Genomic DNA, 15,055 nt, shown 5'->3' on the forward strand with positions numbered 1-15,055 from the left:
ACCCCATTTTAAGAGTAGGATTGGCACTTTCCGCTATTACCTGAGTCCTGATCTATCATCAGGGAGAGCTTGCCAATCCTGCACTTTTCCGGGGTGGAAAGGCTGCAGTGGGGTTAAGGATAAGGCTCCTTGGGCCTACCTTCTCCTATGCCTTTACATTTACCTTTCCTTCCTCAGAAAAACATGGACATACTTCTTGTATAAAACGTTCCATCTGACTGGGAGTAACCTTAACTCCTCTGCTAGCAAGCATATGTGTTAAAAGATCAATACGGAGTCTTTTTTTCTTTAGACTCAATATGGCACATCTTCTTAATCTAAAGATCAATACAGAGTCTTCTTTCTTTGGACTCAGTATGGCACATCTTCTCAATCTAAGGATCAATACAGAGTCTTCTTTCTTTGGACTCAGTATGGCACATCTTCTCAATTTAAGTTCTGTACTATCCACCTTCTTACCCTATTTTTCCTCTATAGGGGGGGCTGCAGCACCCTGGTTGAGTCCTATTCGTCCTGAGTGTGGGGGTTCCCAATGGGGGGGGGCTTACCTAGGGGAATCCTGTTCCAGGGGTTCCCAAAGGTGTGGACGGAGTCAGTGAAGAATATCCACCCTCTTCCTATGGTGGAGTCCTATCCATCCTGAGTGCGGGGCTTACCTAGGGGGATGGGGGGCTTACCTAAGGGTCCCTGTTCAGGTGCCATATGTTGGGGTCCAGCCCCAGCAGGTCCAGGGGTTCCCAAAGGTGTGGATGGAGTCGGCGAAGAAAGAATGACATGGAGACAGCGTTCAGTTGGTCAGCAGCCTAGCCAGGTTCTCTAGCCAGGTTCTCTAGCCAGGTTCTAGCCAGGATCTCCAGACAGGTTCTGTCCAGGATCTCCAGCCAGGTTTTATGTCCCTTTAACATTTCTTGCAATGCTGGTTTACTGGTAATAAATTCCTTTAGCCTTTTTTTTTTCTGAGAAGCTCTTTACTTCATGATCTATTTTGAATGATAGCCTTGCCAGGTAGAATAATCTTGGTTTCAGATCCTTGCTTTTCATTATCTTGAATATTTTATTCCATTCCATTCTGGTTATAGTGTTTCCATTGAAAAATCAGCTGACAGCCTTATGGGAGCTCCCTTGTAGGTCACTGACTCTCTCTCTCTTGCAGCCCTTAAGATTCTCTCTTTATCCGTACTATTTGTAATTTTAATTGTGTCTTAAAATGGGTTCTTCTCTACTGGTGCCCTCTGTGCTTCCTGAACTTGTGTGGCTTTTTCCTTCACCAGTTGAGGTAAATTTTCTGTCATTATTTCTTCCAACAAGTTCTCTACCCTTGCTCACTTTCTCCTTCCTCTGGTACTCCTATGATACAATTGTTATTCCTTCTCACATAGTCCCAAAGTTCCCTTAAAGTGTTCTCATGCTTTTTAAAGTGTTTTTTTGTTTGTTTGTTTTCATTTTTGCTACTCTGGTTGAGTTTTTTTTTCTTGTCTTATAATTCACATATCTGATCCTCTGCTTCAAGGAGCCTGCTTTTAATTCTTCCTAGGATATTATTGATTTCAGATATAGTATTCTTCATTTCTGCCTGGGTATTACTCATAATATCTATATATTTTTTCATGCTGATGTAGCTTTCACTAAGTTCCCTGTAGTTCCCAATAACTTCCTGGCAGTTCCCATTTAATGTCTTGTAGTTCTCATTAAGTTCATTGAACATCTTATAACTCTTACTCTAAACTGTATGTCTGAAAGCTTGCTTACCCCCATTTCATCTAGGCATTTTTCTTGTGATTCCTCCTTTTCTTTAATGTGGGGGTTGTTTATTTTTCTCCCCATTTCATTTGTCTCTTTGTGTTTTTATCTATGCATTAGATATATTTTCTATGAAAATATATAGAAATTGTGGAGTGGGCTTTTGTCATAATTGTGGAGTGGGCTTTTGTCATAATTGTCCTGTGGTATCCAGTGGTGTGGATTCCTTGTACCGGTGAGATTCATGCTTTAGGTATGTCCCTTTTGTAAGTTATTTGGTCTCTCCTCTTATGATTGGACCTTGATTATTATCCCATTGTTGGGAGGACTCTCTTCTCAGGCTGGCTACCCATGAGGCTCAGCCACTACTACATCATGTAAGCTGCTGTACAGGTGCAAAACAACAACAACAACAACAACAAAAACCAAATAGACAGGAAATAGATAGGCACATGCAAAATACCTTGACAACAACAAAGAAAATAACCTAAGAGAAAAGAGAATTAGGAAAGAGAAGAGAGAACACAAATACTGAGGAAAAAAGATAATATTGCTAATAGTAGAAAAAAAAAATAAAGAGGCTACTGGAAGATAAAAGGGGCAGAAAAAAAGATTCTGAAAGGAAATAAGGGAGAACAAAAAATAAGAGTAGAGGGTAGGAAAAGGAAAACAGTAAAAAAATACAAGAAAATAGAGAAAGAAATATTATGCAAAGGTAACAAGAAGAGAGAGAAAGGTAAAGCAAAAGAAAGAATGGAAAAAAGGGTATAGAAAGAAAGAGTAAGTAAAGGTAGGAAGCCGATAAGAGATATGAAAGAAATGAGGGAAAAGCAAAAATTTAACTATTATAATAATAACTAGAGCCCCAGTACATGAAAATTTGTATGGGGGTAGGGTCCCTAGGCCTGGCCTGTGATCAGGGTCATCTTCCCAGACTGCCAGCATCCGGCCCCACCCCCTGGCACCACCCATCCGCAGTTTCCCATTCACCATCAGGCTATTAGAGCCTGCTGGCCAGGGGGGAGGACCAAGAGGTTTGCCGTTCCCACCTGCTCGCTTGCCCTGACCCTACCACAGGTTGTTCTCTGTGTGTGGGGCTACTGGCAGGGCAGGGGCCTTGGCCTGGTGCCACCTGCATCCCCTGCCACCCACCCCAGGTTCCTCATTTTCTACTGGGCAATTGGAGACTGCCAGCTGGGGGAAGGGACCAAGAGCTGGTCAGTGTACCTCATAGTGGCTGATCAAGTGGTTGTTCTGGTTGTTCCACCCTTAGGGTCAATTTGCATATTACCCTTTTATTATACAGGATATCAAAGCAGTAAAGCAGGAAAACTAAAGAAAATATTGAAAAAAGAAAAAAAAGAACAAGCAAAGCAAAACAAAACAAAACAATTTTTTTTAAAGCCTGCCAAGTGAAGTTTGTCTGGACAACCTATGTTGTCTAAGGCTCACTGTTTTGTATGCTGATTTCAGGTTTTCTGGAAAGTACTTTTGTGTCAGCCAGTGTCAGGAGCTGTCCGTGTTTGGCTCTCGATGTCCTTTTGTAGTTGGCTGGTCTGAGGTTCTCTGCAGACCACCTCCACCTATCAGCTACTCTGCCTCCTCCCTGTGATTGCCTGTTTTTTCTCCAGTGTCTTCAGAAGAGAGTCTTTAGGGCGGAGGCAGGCTATTGTAACTAGTGCTAGTGGGGCCCTTAGAGATTTTTCCATCAGACACTCACTGAGGGGGAATTTAATCTCTGCTTCAAAGTTAACTCCTCAGTCTCTACCATATCCTCCAACTTTACTTCCCCCTAAAATGGCCAGATGCAGGTTCAGCTTGGATTCATCTTACTGCCTTTTCTGTATGGGCAGTTTCAGCTACCCTGGGTTCAGATGGATTGATCAAAAGAGTCTCTGGTGAACAAGTTGCTTTCCCAGCTCCCAAGAGGGAGACTAAGCATTTCCTCCTGGTCCCAATAAATATTCCTTGAGGGTCTTATCCTTGAAATGTCCTCCTCTGAGTTATTCTGCCTTCCTTCACTGAACTGTGCCCATCAGGGGTATTTGGGTTTCTGATCCAATCCCTTTCCTATTGGGAAAGTTGCTCCCAGCCTGCAAGAGAGGTAGACTCCTTTCCCGGTGTCTTTACATCTCAGGTCCAAGCAGGAGGGATTACAAGGTCCCCTCCATGTGGGTCTCCAGTCTCTCTACACATATTATCTCAGTAACCCTGGGGCCAAAATTCCCAGCTCCACTGGCACTCCTAACTTTCCTCAGTGAGGTTCAAATATTCCTGATCTGCCCTGCCACCAGCTCCAATCTCTCTCTGGCGGTTGGAGAGTCCTCTGCCCTGTCTACATGCCACACAGCTTAGATGCTTTCTGGGGCTCTGTACAATGCCTTTCAGGAAACCAGAGGGTCCACTTAGGTCACTGTTTGATACAGCCCACAGACCCCTTTCTATTCTGGAGTCACACATCGCTGAGCAGCCTTTCCCATAGTCAGAGCCTGGGGTGAATGTCTCCCGCTGGGGGTGCCAACATTAGGTGTGTTCTTTCACTCAGAAGTTAAGGACCCAGCCTTCCAAGCAGATAGTTCTCCTGGATCCCTCTGCCTGACACTGCCAGGACACTCCCTCTTGTCTCTGCTGTTCAGAGATTGAGAGCCCTGCTTTTGGATGGCAGGCCACACCCTCAAGGGGAGAGAGTTTAGTAGCCAACATCCCTTGGGCTTCTCAGTGGAGCACCAGCTCCAGGGGGGACTCCTTCCTGAAACTCCCCCGCCTTACAAGTCTCTATGTTGTTTCTTCAGTGCTCCTTAGACAAAATATGTCCAATCAGCTATACTTCTCTTGATTTTTCAAGCTGAGTGTACACTCTTTTAACTGTAAATCCAGTCTGGACAGGAGTCATGGCCCTCAGCCTCTTGTTAGAATGCAGCCATCTTAGGACTCCTGAGTTTTTTCTTTCTTTGGATAAATATCAAGAAATGAAACTATTGGATTAATGACAGCTCTATTTTTAATTTTTTTGAAGACTCTCCATACTGGATTTTCCATAATAGATACACTAATCTATAATTCTACTAAAATGGAGGTTCCCTTTTCTCAAATCCTCACCAGCACTTGTTTTTTTGATTTGTTAATGGTAGCCATTCTGACAGGCATTCCTAAGGCATCTGGGGCACTGGTCTACTGAGCCTGAGCAGATCTGGGTGGTGAGGTAAAATACATGTAGTAATGCCTCATTGATCCTGCTTGCTCCATTTGAACTGAAATGGGCTCTAGTGATGTGTCCAGGAACACACTGCAATGGTCTTGCAGGTAGGCCAGAGTACCTAAGTAGAGTCTTGCTCATGCTATGGGTTATAAACAATCACAATCACTAACCTTTCCAACCCCATATCCACAATCCCTGGAGAGCTCCTGTGGCTCTTCAGTCTTCTTTATACAATGTTTCTCTTGTGTGTGTGGTGTTTTGTTTGTTTGTTTGTTTGTTTGTTTGTTTGTTTGTTTGTTTTTTATAGAAAGTGGTCTCATGTAGAGGCTACCTCTATGCTATGTGCTGGGTATTTTGGTGGGGCACTTGGAGCCCAGTAGGCATTTATGGTACTAGTCTTCTGGGCTGAAATAGTTCTTGGTAGGGAGTCCAGGTGGGTGCAGTGATGCCCTGTTCCTATTTGATCCCTTTGTTAGGAAGCAGAAGCTCCTGACAATGTAGTTGTGAATACACTGTTTGATTTTGCAGGCAGGACAAAACTTACAAATAGAGCTCCTGCCAACCCCATCAAAGTGGAGGGGAAGGTATACAATAGTGCTCACTGGCTCTTCCAACCCCAGAGAGTTCCCACAACTCCCAGCAGGCTTCCTTGGATTCCAAGCCTTCCCTATTTTGCCTTTTTTTCATTTTTTGTTCATTCAGTGTTCACTTTTCTCACAGAAATAATTGGTATTTATATACATGTATTTTTTATTTTGCTCATGGGAAGAAGTCCAACATCCTCTAACATCACCACTATCTTGAACCTATCTGAGAAATTCTTTATGAGCTAGTTTGAACCTTGTAAAATGGGTATATATTTAAGAGATCTCTAAATAATTGATGATAGATGAAAAGAAGACTTAACAAAAATAAATTTATAAAAAGTTAACTGTTGTCACAATAATGGTGTGTAACAAAGCACCTCAAAACCCAGTGGCCTAAAAGAGCAATCACTTATTCTCATTAATACATTTGTGGGTCAACTAGAAGTTGGCTGTTCTCAGCTCTGCTGAGCTGGTTTGGCCATAAGCTTCACCTTCCTTAGACTAGCAGGAAAATCAAAATATCATGGTGATAATGGAAACATAACAGTAAAAGACTAACTTTGCAAACACATTTCAAGCCTCTCCTTACGGGACATCTGCTTATGTCACATATTTTAACATTTCCTAGACAAAGCAAGTTATAAATAAAGGCCAAGGCCAAAGTCAACTGATAGACAAGCACACACTAAATAAGATGTGGGAAACTGCAAAATTACATGTTAAAGATTATGGATTTAGGGTAGGTGAAGATTAGAGCCAATTGTTAACCTACTATAGGCAAGAATGCACAAAGCATTTGGAGTTCTGTGATTTTCAGGCCACTTAGAATGATGCAAAAGATTCTTATAGGGAAGTAGTGGGAAAACCATTTTGAATGATAACTTGGGGCCAGACAGTGTAAATCTATTGATGGCAGGCTAAGAAATTTGTATTTTACAAGTAATGGAGAACCAATAAATATTAATGAGCATTTTAAGAGCTTTATGAAAGTGATATTTTATGAAGATTGCTCCAGAAGTGTTATTCAGATATGATTAGAATCTAAAGAGACTATGGCATGGAAGATCAAATAGGTATCAGAAATTCTAATCTTAAAAAAGCTAGAGAGGATATATTGATATATGGGAAAGTAGATTTTAGGGCACTGTATATTAAAATAGAGAAAGAAAAATATTTCACAATAATAAAAGGTCAATTCATTAATAAGGCATCCTAAATGTGTATTTAACAAATAAAAGAGTTTTAAATATACATGAAACAAAATAAAAGTGAAATAAATGGAGAAATAGACAGATTTATAATTATATTTGATTATTCCAATGTTCCCCTCCCAAGAACTGATAGAACAAGTAGACAGAAAATAAAGAGTATATAGAAAACTTGAACAACACTATCAACCATTTAAGCTAATATCCATTTATGGAATAATAAACCCAACAAAATAAAATATACATTCTTTTTAAGAGTACATGTTTCACAGACCTAGAATGAACTCTCCAAAAATTTATCTGGAATAAAAAAAGACCCTGAATAGCTGCAGCGATCCTGAGAAAGAAGAACAAAGTACGTGGGAACTCAATACCAGATATCAAGCTGTATTGCAAAGCCACTGTTCTCAAAACTGCCTGGTACTGGCACAAGAAAAGACATATAGACCAATGGCATAGAATAGAGAACCCAGAAATAGACCCAAACCAATATGCTCAATTAATATTTGACAAAGCAGGCAAGAACATACAATGGAGTCAAGACAGTCTCTTCAATAAATGGTGCTGTGAAAATTGGTAAGACACATGCAAAAAAATGAAACTAGACCACTAACTTACACCATACACAAAAATAAACTCAAAATGGATAAAGGACTTAAATGTAAGACAGGAAATCTTAAAATACTAGAGGAATCCAAAGGCAACAAAATCGCAGACTTATGCCAAAGCAATTTCTTCACCGATACAGCTCCTAGGGCATTGGAAACTAAAGAGAAAATAAACAAATGGGACTACATCAAAATAAAAAGCTTCTGCACAGCAAAAGAAACCATCAACAAAACAACAAGAAAGCCCACTGCGTGGGAAAACATATTTGCCAATGTTATATCGGATAAGGGCCTAATCTCCAAAATTTATAGGGAACTCATACAACTTAACAAAAGGAAGATAAACAATTCAATCAAAAAATGGGCAAAGGACCTAAATAGACACCTTTCAAAAGAGGACATTCAGAAAGCCAAGAGACATATGAAAACATGCTCAAAGTCACTAATCATCAGAGAGATGCAAATCAAAACAACAATGAGGTACCATCTCACACCTGTCAGAATGGCTATCATCAACAAATCAATAAACAACAAATGCTGGAGAGGATGTGGAGAAAAAGGAACACTCGTGCACTGCTGGTGGGAATGCAGACTGGTGCAGCCACTATGGAAGACAGTATGGAGTTTCCTCAAAAAACTAAAAATGGAACTCCCATTTGACCCTGTGATCCCACTTCTTGGAATATATCCCAAGAAACCAGAAACACCAATCAGAAAGGATATATGCACCCATATGTTCATAGCAGCACAATTCACCATAGCTAAGATCTGGAAACAGCCTAAGTGCCCATCAGTAGATGAATGGATTAGAAAACTGTGGTACATCTACACGATGGAATACTATGCTGCTGTAAAAAAGAAGGAACTCTTACCATTTGCAATGGCATGGATGGAACTGGAGAACATTATGCTAAGTGAAATAAGCCAGTCAATGAAGGAAAAACACCACATTATCTCACTCACTCATGGATAATAAAGACCATTATAAACTTATGAACAAAAATAGACACAGAGGCAGAGCTGCCTTGAACAGACTGTCAAACTACAGTGGGAAAGCCGGGGAGGGTTGAGGGGCGGGAGGGGGTGGATAAGAGATCAACCGAGGGACTTGTATGCATGCATATAAGCAATGGACATAAGACACTGGGGGCTAGGGGAAGCCAGGGGATTGTTAAGGGCAGGAAAAAAAAGGAGACATATGTAATACTCTAAACAATAAAACAATAATAAAAAATGGGCAAAGGACCTAAATAGACACTTTTCAAAAGAGGACATTCAGAAAGCCAAGAGACATATGAAAACATGCTCAAAGTCACTAATCATCCAAGAGATGCAAATCAAAATGACAATGAGGTACCATCTCACACCTGTCAGAATGGCTATCATCAACAAATCAACAAACGACAAGTGCTGGAGAGGATGTGGAGAAGAAGGAACCCTCGTGCACTGCTGGTGGGAATGCAGACTGGTGCAGCCACTATGGAAGATAGTATGGAGTTTCCTCAAAAAGTTAAAAATGGAACTCCCATTTTACCCATTGATCCCACTGCTAGGAATATATCCCAAGAAACCAGAAACACCAATCAGAAAGGATATATGCATCCCTATGTTCATAGCAGCACAATTTACCATAGCTAAGATTTGGAAACATCCTAAGTGCCCATCAACGGATGAATGGATTAGAAAACTGTGGTACATATACACAGTGGAATACTATGCTGCTGTAAAAAAGAAGGAATTCTTACCATTTGCAAAAGCATGGATGGAACTAGAGAGCTAAGTGAAATAAGCCAGTCAGTGAAAGAAAAATACCACATGATCTCACTCATTTATGGATAATAAAGAGCATTACAAACTGATGAACAAAAATAGATACAGAGGCAGAGCAGCATTAAACAGACTGTCAACTTACAACAGGAAGGTTGGGGAGGGTTGGCGGGGGTAAGAGATCAACCAAAGGACTTGTAAGCATGCATATAAGCAAAACCAATGGACACAAGACACTGAGGGTTAGGGGAGCCTGGGGGAAGGTCAAGAGGAAAAAAAGGAAACAAATGTACTACTATTTGTAATATTTTAAGCAATAAAAAAAGGAGTACATGGAACGCTCACTAAGGTAAAACATATATTTTGCTATAAACAAGTCTCATTTTAAGGGATTAAAATCATTCAGATTATATTTTCTCACTTAAATGCAACTAAATTTGATATAAAAAGGTATATAGAAAATATAAATATTTTGAAATTAAACAACAAACTTTCAAAGAACCCATGCTTTATATATAAACTAACAAGAGAAGTTAGAAAATTTTTGGGTATTGAGCCCACAAGCCAGCCAGGCAAGAGAAGAATGATTTTTGTCTTCCTTAAGTTCCAAAATGAATGAAGAAAATTACATGCTCATACATATAATTACTGTAGTAGACTGTGAATGCAGTTTGGACTCCAATTATGAATCTGTAAACCTATGTTTAGAGAATTGGTCCCACAAAAGAGATCTTGTAGAGATCTTTTTGTTTAGTGCTAAACTAATTCTGAAACAAGAATGCATGGTAACAATTTAGGGGAAATAGTAAGATAGGTACACTGTATCTTTCTTCTATCTGAACGATATCCACTTTATAAGTATAGAGAGAACATTTGTTAAGATTTTATAATTCCAACTGGCTATTTATATGTAAAGAAAGAAAAAAAAGATGAAAAAGAATACAAATGAGGCAGTTCAACTACTTGGTGCTCGCGGATTTACAAAAAATGTTTATCAGAAGAAATGGTTAAAATCAGGCTTTTTAGTCAACAACAGATTTTAGATGTCTATGATATAATTGGAACACAGTGAGTTATTAACAAATGTTTATTTAAGAGTAAATGAATCGGATGGGGAAGATGGATGCCAACGGGACTGCAGGCTACTAGATAGTGTGAGAGTGAGAGATCGAAAGGAGAGTGCGTGGATGTGTGGGGAGTGTCAGTATTTGTGAGTGAGGGACAACTATATTCCAAGAGACTGTTGGGGACTGACAGACTGGCTCTCCGTGACCGGGCAGTCTCTACTGTGGCTGAAATCTCCCCTGGAGTGGCTGGCTCTACCACAGAGGCCGTGCCACCTTGAAGGGGAGATGGCTGTGATCAGAGAATGAGAGTGATCAGAACTTCAGCCTTACCTTCAACTGGGGAGATCTTCGACTCCTCCAAGGACCTTACAACCACAACACCCAGGGACCAGTTACCTCAGCTGCGAATCCATGAACACTGGAACTCCAACCTACCTGGCCACAGGCACCTGGGAGGTCTGCTCAGGGGGAGACAAACATGCAAATTCGTGGACGGGCCCTGTGCATTCTCACAGAGCAGAAGGAACAGCTGAATCAAAGAGAACCCACCCGGAACTGGTGTATTAAACACAGCTGGCATTGTCTAAAGAAAGTCAATGCAGGAAAGAGAGCTACATAACCCGAAAACCTGAGAGGAGCCATCATGAGGAGACAAAGAAACAGCCCACATTGGAAAGAAAAGGAGGAATCAACAGAAAAGGAAGTAAATGAAATGGAGGCAAGCTATATGACAGAGTTCAGAGCAATGGTCATAAGGTCCCTGAAAAGGATGGAAGACAAATTCAACAATATGTGTAAGAACCAAGAGGAAATGAAGAAGAACCAAAAAGAAATAAAAAACGACATTATTGCAATAAAGAACTCAATAGAAATCATCAACAGACTAGAAGACTAGAAGAAGCAGAGGACCGCATCAGTGAGCTAGAAAACAAGGTAGGAAAAAATACCCAAGCAGAGCATCATCTAGAAAAGAAAAACTTAAAAAAGGAGGGGAGCCTAAGGGAACATTGGGGCAACACCAAATGAAACAACATTTGCATAATAGGGGTACCAGAAGGAGAGGAAACTGAGCAAGGGATAGAAAACCTGTTTGAAGAAATAATGACAGAAAACTTCCTGATATTGGGAAGGAAAAACTCACACAAGTCCAAGAAGCTCACAGAGTCCCAAAGAAGATGAAGCCCAAAAGATCGACACTAAGACACATTAGAATTAAATTGGCAAACACCAATGACAAAGTAAGAATGTTAAAGGCTGCCAGAGAGAGACAGAAAGTTACCTACAAAGGATCTCCCATCAGACTATGGACTGATTTCTCAACAGAAACACATCACGCCAGAAGGGAATGGAATGAAATATACAAAGTCATGCAAAGCAAGGGTCTGAATACAAGTATACTGTACCCAGCAAGGTTATCAATCAAAATTGAGGGTGAAATCAGGAGCTTCACAGACAAAAAAGGACTAAGGGAGTTTATTACCACCAAACCAGCAATGAAAGAAATGCTAAAGGGTCTGCTATAAAAAGAAGAAATTGGAAGGGAAGAAGGAACACAGGCATAAACAATAAAAATGGTGACAAACAAGTACCTATCAATAACTTTAAATGTAAATGAATTAAATGCCCCAATCAAAAGACATAGGGTAGCTGAGTGGATAAGAAAACATGACCCATATACCTGCTGTCTACAGGAAACCCACCTTAGAAAAAATGACTCAAACAGACTGATGGTGAAGTGATGGAAAAAGGTTTTTTAGGCGAATGGAAATGAAAAGAAAGTTGGGGTAGCAATACTTATATCAGACAAATTAGACCTCAAAGTGAAGGCCATAACAAGATTTAAGGAAGGCCACTTGATAATACTAAAGGGAGCAATTCAACAAGAAAATAAAACTCTGGTAAACACATATGCACCCAATACAGGAGCACCCAAATACATAAAAAAAAAAAACTTCTGGAGGATATCAAGGGAGAGATTGACAGCAATACAGTCATAGTAGGGGATTTTAATAACCCACTAACACCACTGGACAAATCTTCTAAACAAAAAATCAGCAAAGAAAAATCAATCCTAAATGACTGACTAGTTCAGATGGAATTAATTGACATCTTCAGAACATCCCACCGCAGCCACATAATATACATTCTTCTCAAGTGCACTTGAGTTATTTCCAAAGATAGACCACATATTGGGCACAGGCAAAGTCTCTTCAAATTCGAGAAGATAGAAATCATATCAAGCATCTTCTCAGATCACAATGGCATAAAACTAGAAATCAACTACAATAAAAACAATAAAAAAATCAAACACTTGGAGGCTAAATAGCATGCTTTCAAATAATGATTGGGTTACCAAAGAGATCAAAGAAGAAATAAAAAGCATCATGGCAACAAATGACAATGAAAACACAACAATCCAAAATCTATGGGACACAGTGAAAGCAGTCTTGAGAGGGAAGTTCATGGCTCTGCAGGCCTATCTCAAAAAGCAAGAAAAGATGGTAATAAATTATCTAAGCCTACAACTCAAAGAGTTAGAGAGCAACAAGAAAAGCCCAGCATAAGCAGAAGAAAGGAAATAATAAAGATCAGAACGCAGATAAATGACAGAGACAAAAAAAATATAAAAGATCAACAAAACCAAGATCTGGTTCTTTGAAAGGATAAACAAGATTAATGAACCTCTAGCCAGGCTCACCAAGAAGCAAAGAGAGAGGACCCAAATAAACAAAGTCAGAAATGAAAAAAGGCGAAGTAACAACCTATCCCACAGAAATACAAACAATTATGAGAAAATACTATAAACAACTCTATTCCAACAAAATTGACAACCTAGATAAAATGGACATATTCTTAGAAAAATACAAGCTCCTAAAACTCAATCAAGAAGAATAAAAATCCTGAATATGCTGATTACTACCAAAGAAATTGAAGCAGCGATCAAAAATGTTCCAGCAAACAAAAGCCCTGGTCCGGACGGCTTTACAGGGGAGTTCTAACAAGCATTCAAAGATGGACTAAAACCTATCCTCCACAGACTATTTCAAAAAATTCAAGAGGAAGGCACACTTCCAAGTTCTTTCTATGAAGCCAGCATTACCCTAATTCCAAAACCAGATAAAGAAACCACACACACACACACACACACACACACACACACACACACATGCAAAGGAGAACTACAGGCCAATATCCTTTATGAACATAGATGCTAAAATCCTCAACAAAATTCTAGCAAATCGAATTCAGCATTACATTAGAAAGATCATACACCATGACCAAGTGGGATTTATTCCTGGGATGCAAGGATGGTACAATATCCACAAATCAATGAATGTGATACATCACATAAAAAAACTGAGAGACAAAAATCACATAATCATATCAATCAATGCAGAAAAAGCATTTGACAAAATCCAACACCCTCTCTTGATAAAAACTCTCAGCAAAGTGGGAATAGAGGGACCATACCTCAACATAATAAAAGCCTTATAAGACAAACCTACAGCCAACATCATACTCAATGGGCAAAAACTAAACTCATTTCCCCCAAGAACGGGAACAAGACAGGGATGTTCACTTTCACTACTCCTGTTCGATATAGTACTGGAAGTGCTAGCCATAGCAATCAGACAAGAAGATTAAATAAAAGGCATCCAAATTGGAAAAGAAGTAAAACTGTCCATATTCGCACTGACATGATACTATACATAGAAAACCCCCAAGACTCCATAAAAAAACTAAAGGACCTAATAAGTGAATTTGGCAAAGTATTAGGATACAAAATTAACACCCAGAAATCTATGGCCTTTTTATACACTAATAATGAACTCACAGAAAGAGAAGCGAAAAAAACAATCCCATTTACCATTGCACCAAAAAAAAATAAGATACCTAGGTATAAACTTCACTAAGGACATAAAAAATCTGTACTAGGAAAACTACAGGACATAGAAAAAAGAGATAGAGGAAAACATGAACAAATGGAAAAATATACCATGTTCATGGATTGGTAGAATCAACATCATTAAAATGTCCATACTACCCAAAGCAATCTATAACTTGAACGCAATCCCCATTAAAATACCAATGGCATATTTCAAAGACCTAGAAAAAACTCTCCAAAAATTCATCTGGAATAAAAAAAAAAGACCCCAAATACCTGCAGCAATCTTGAGAAAGAAGAACAATGTAGCAAGGATCAGAATACCAGATATCAAGCTATACTACAAAGCTACGGTTCTCAAAACTGCCTGGTACTGGCACAAGAACAGACATCTACAGACCAGTGGACTAGAACAGAGAACCCAGAAATTGACACAAGCTGGTATGCTCACTTAATATTTGACAAAGGAGGCAAGAGCACACAATGGAGACAAGAAAATCTCTTCAATAAATGGTGTTGGGAAAACTGGACAGATACTTGCAAAAAAATGAAACTAGACCATCAACTTATACCATACACAAAAATAAACTCAAAATGGATAAAGGACTTAAATGTAAGATGGGAAACCATAAAAATCTTAGAAGAAGCCATAGGTAGCAAAATAGCAGACATTTGTTGTAGCAATATCTTCACTGGTACAGCTCCTAGGGCAATGGAAACTAAGGAGAAAATAAACAAATGGGACTACATCAAAATAAAAAGCTTCTGCACAGCAAAAGAAACCATCAACAAAACAACAAGAAAGCCCACTGCATGGGAGAACGTATTTGCCAATGTTATCTCTGATAAGGGTTTAATCTCCAACATCCACAGGGAACTCATACAACTTAACAAAAGGAAGATAAACAATCCAATAAAAAAAATGGGCCAAGGACCTAAATAGATACTTTTCGAAAGAGGACATTCAGAAAGCCAAGAGATATATGAAAACAT

The sequence above is a fragment of the Myotis lucifugus genome, unplaced genomic scaffold (genome assembly GCF_000147115.1).
Source record: "Myotis lucifugus unplaced genomic scaffold, Myoluc2.0 scaffold_13, whole genome shotgun sequence".
NCBI lineage: Eukaryota > Metazoa > Chordata > Mammalia > Chiroptera > Vespertilionidae > Myotis > Myotis lucifugus.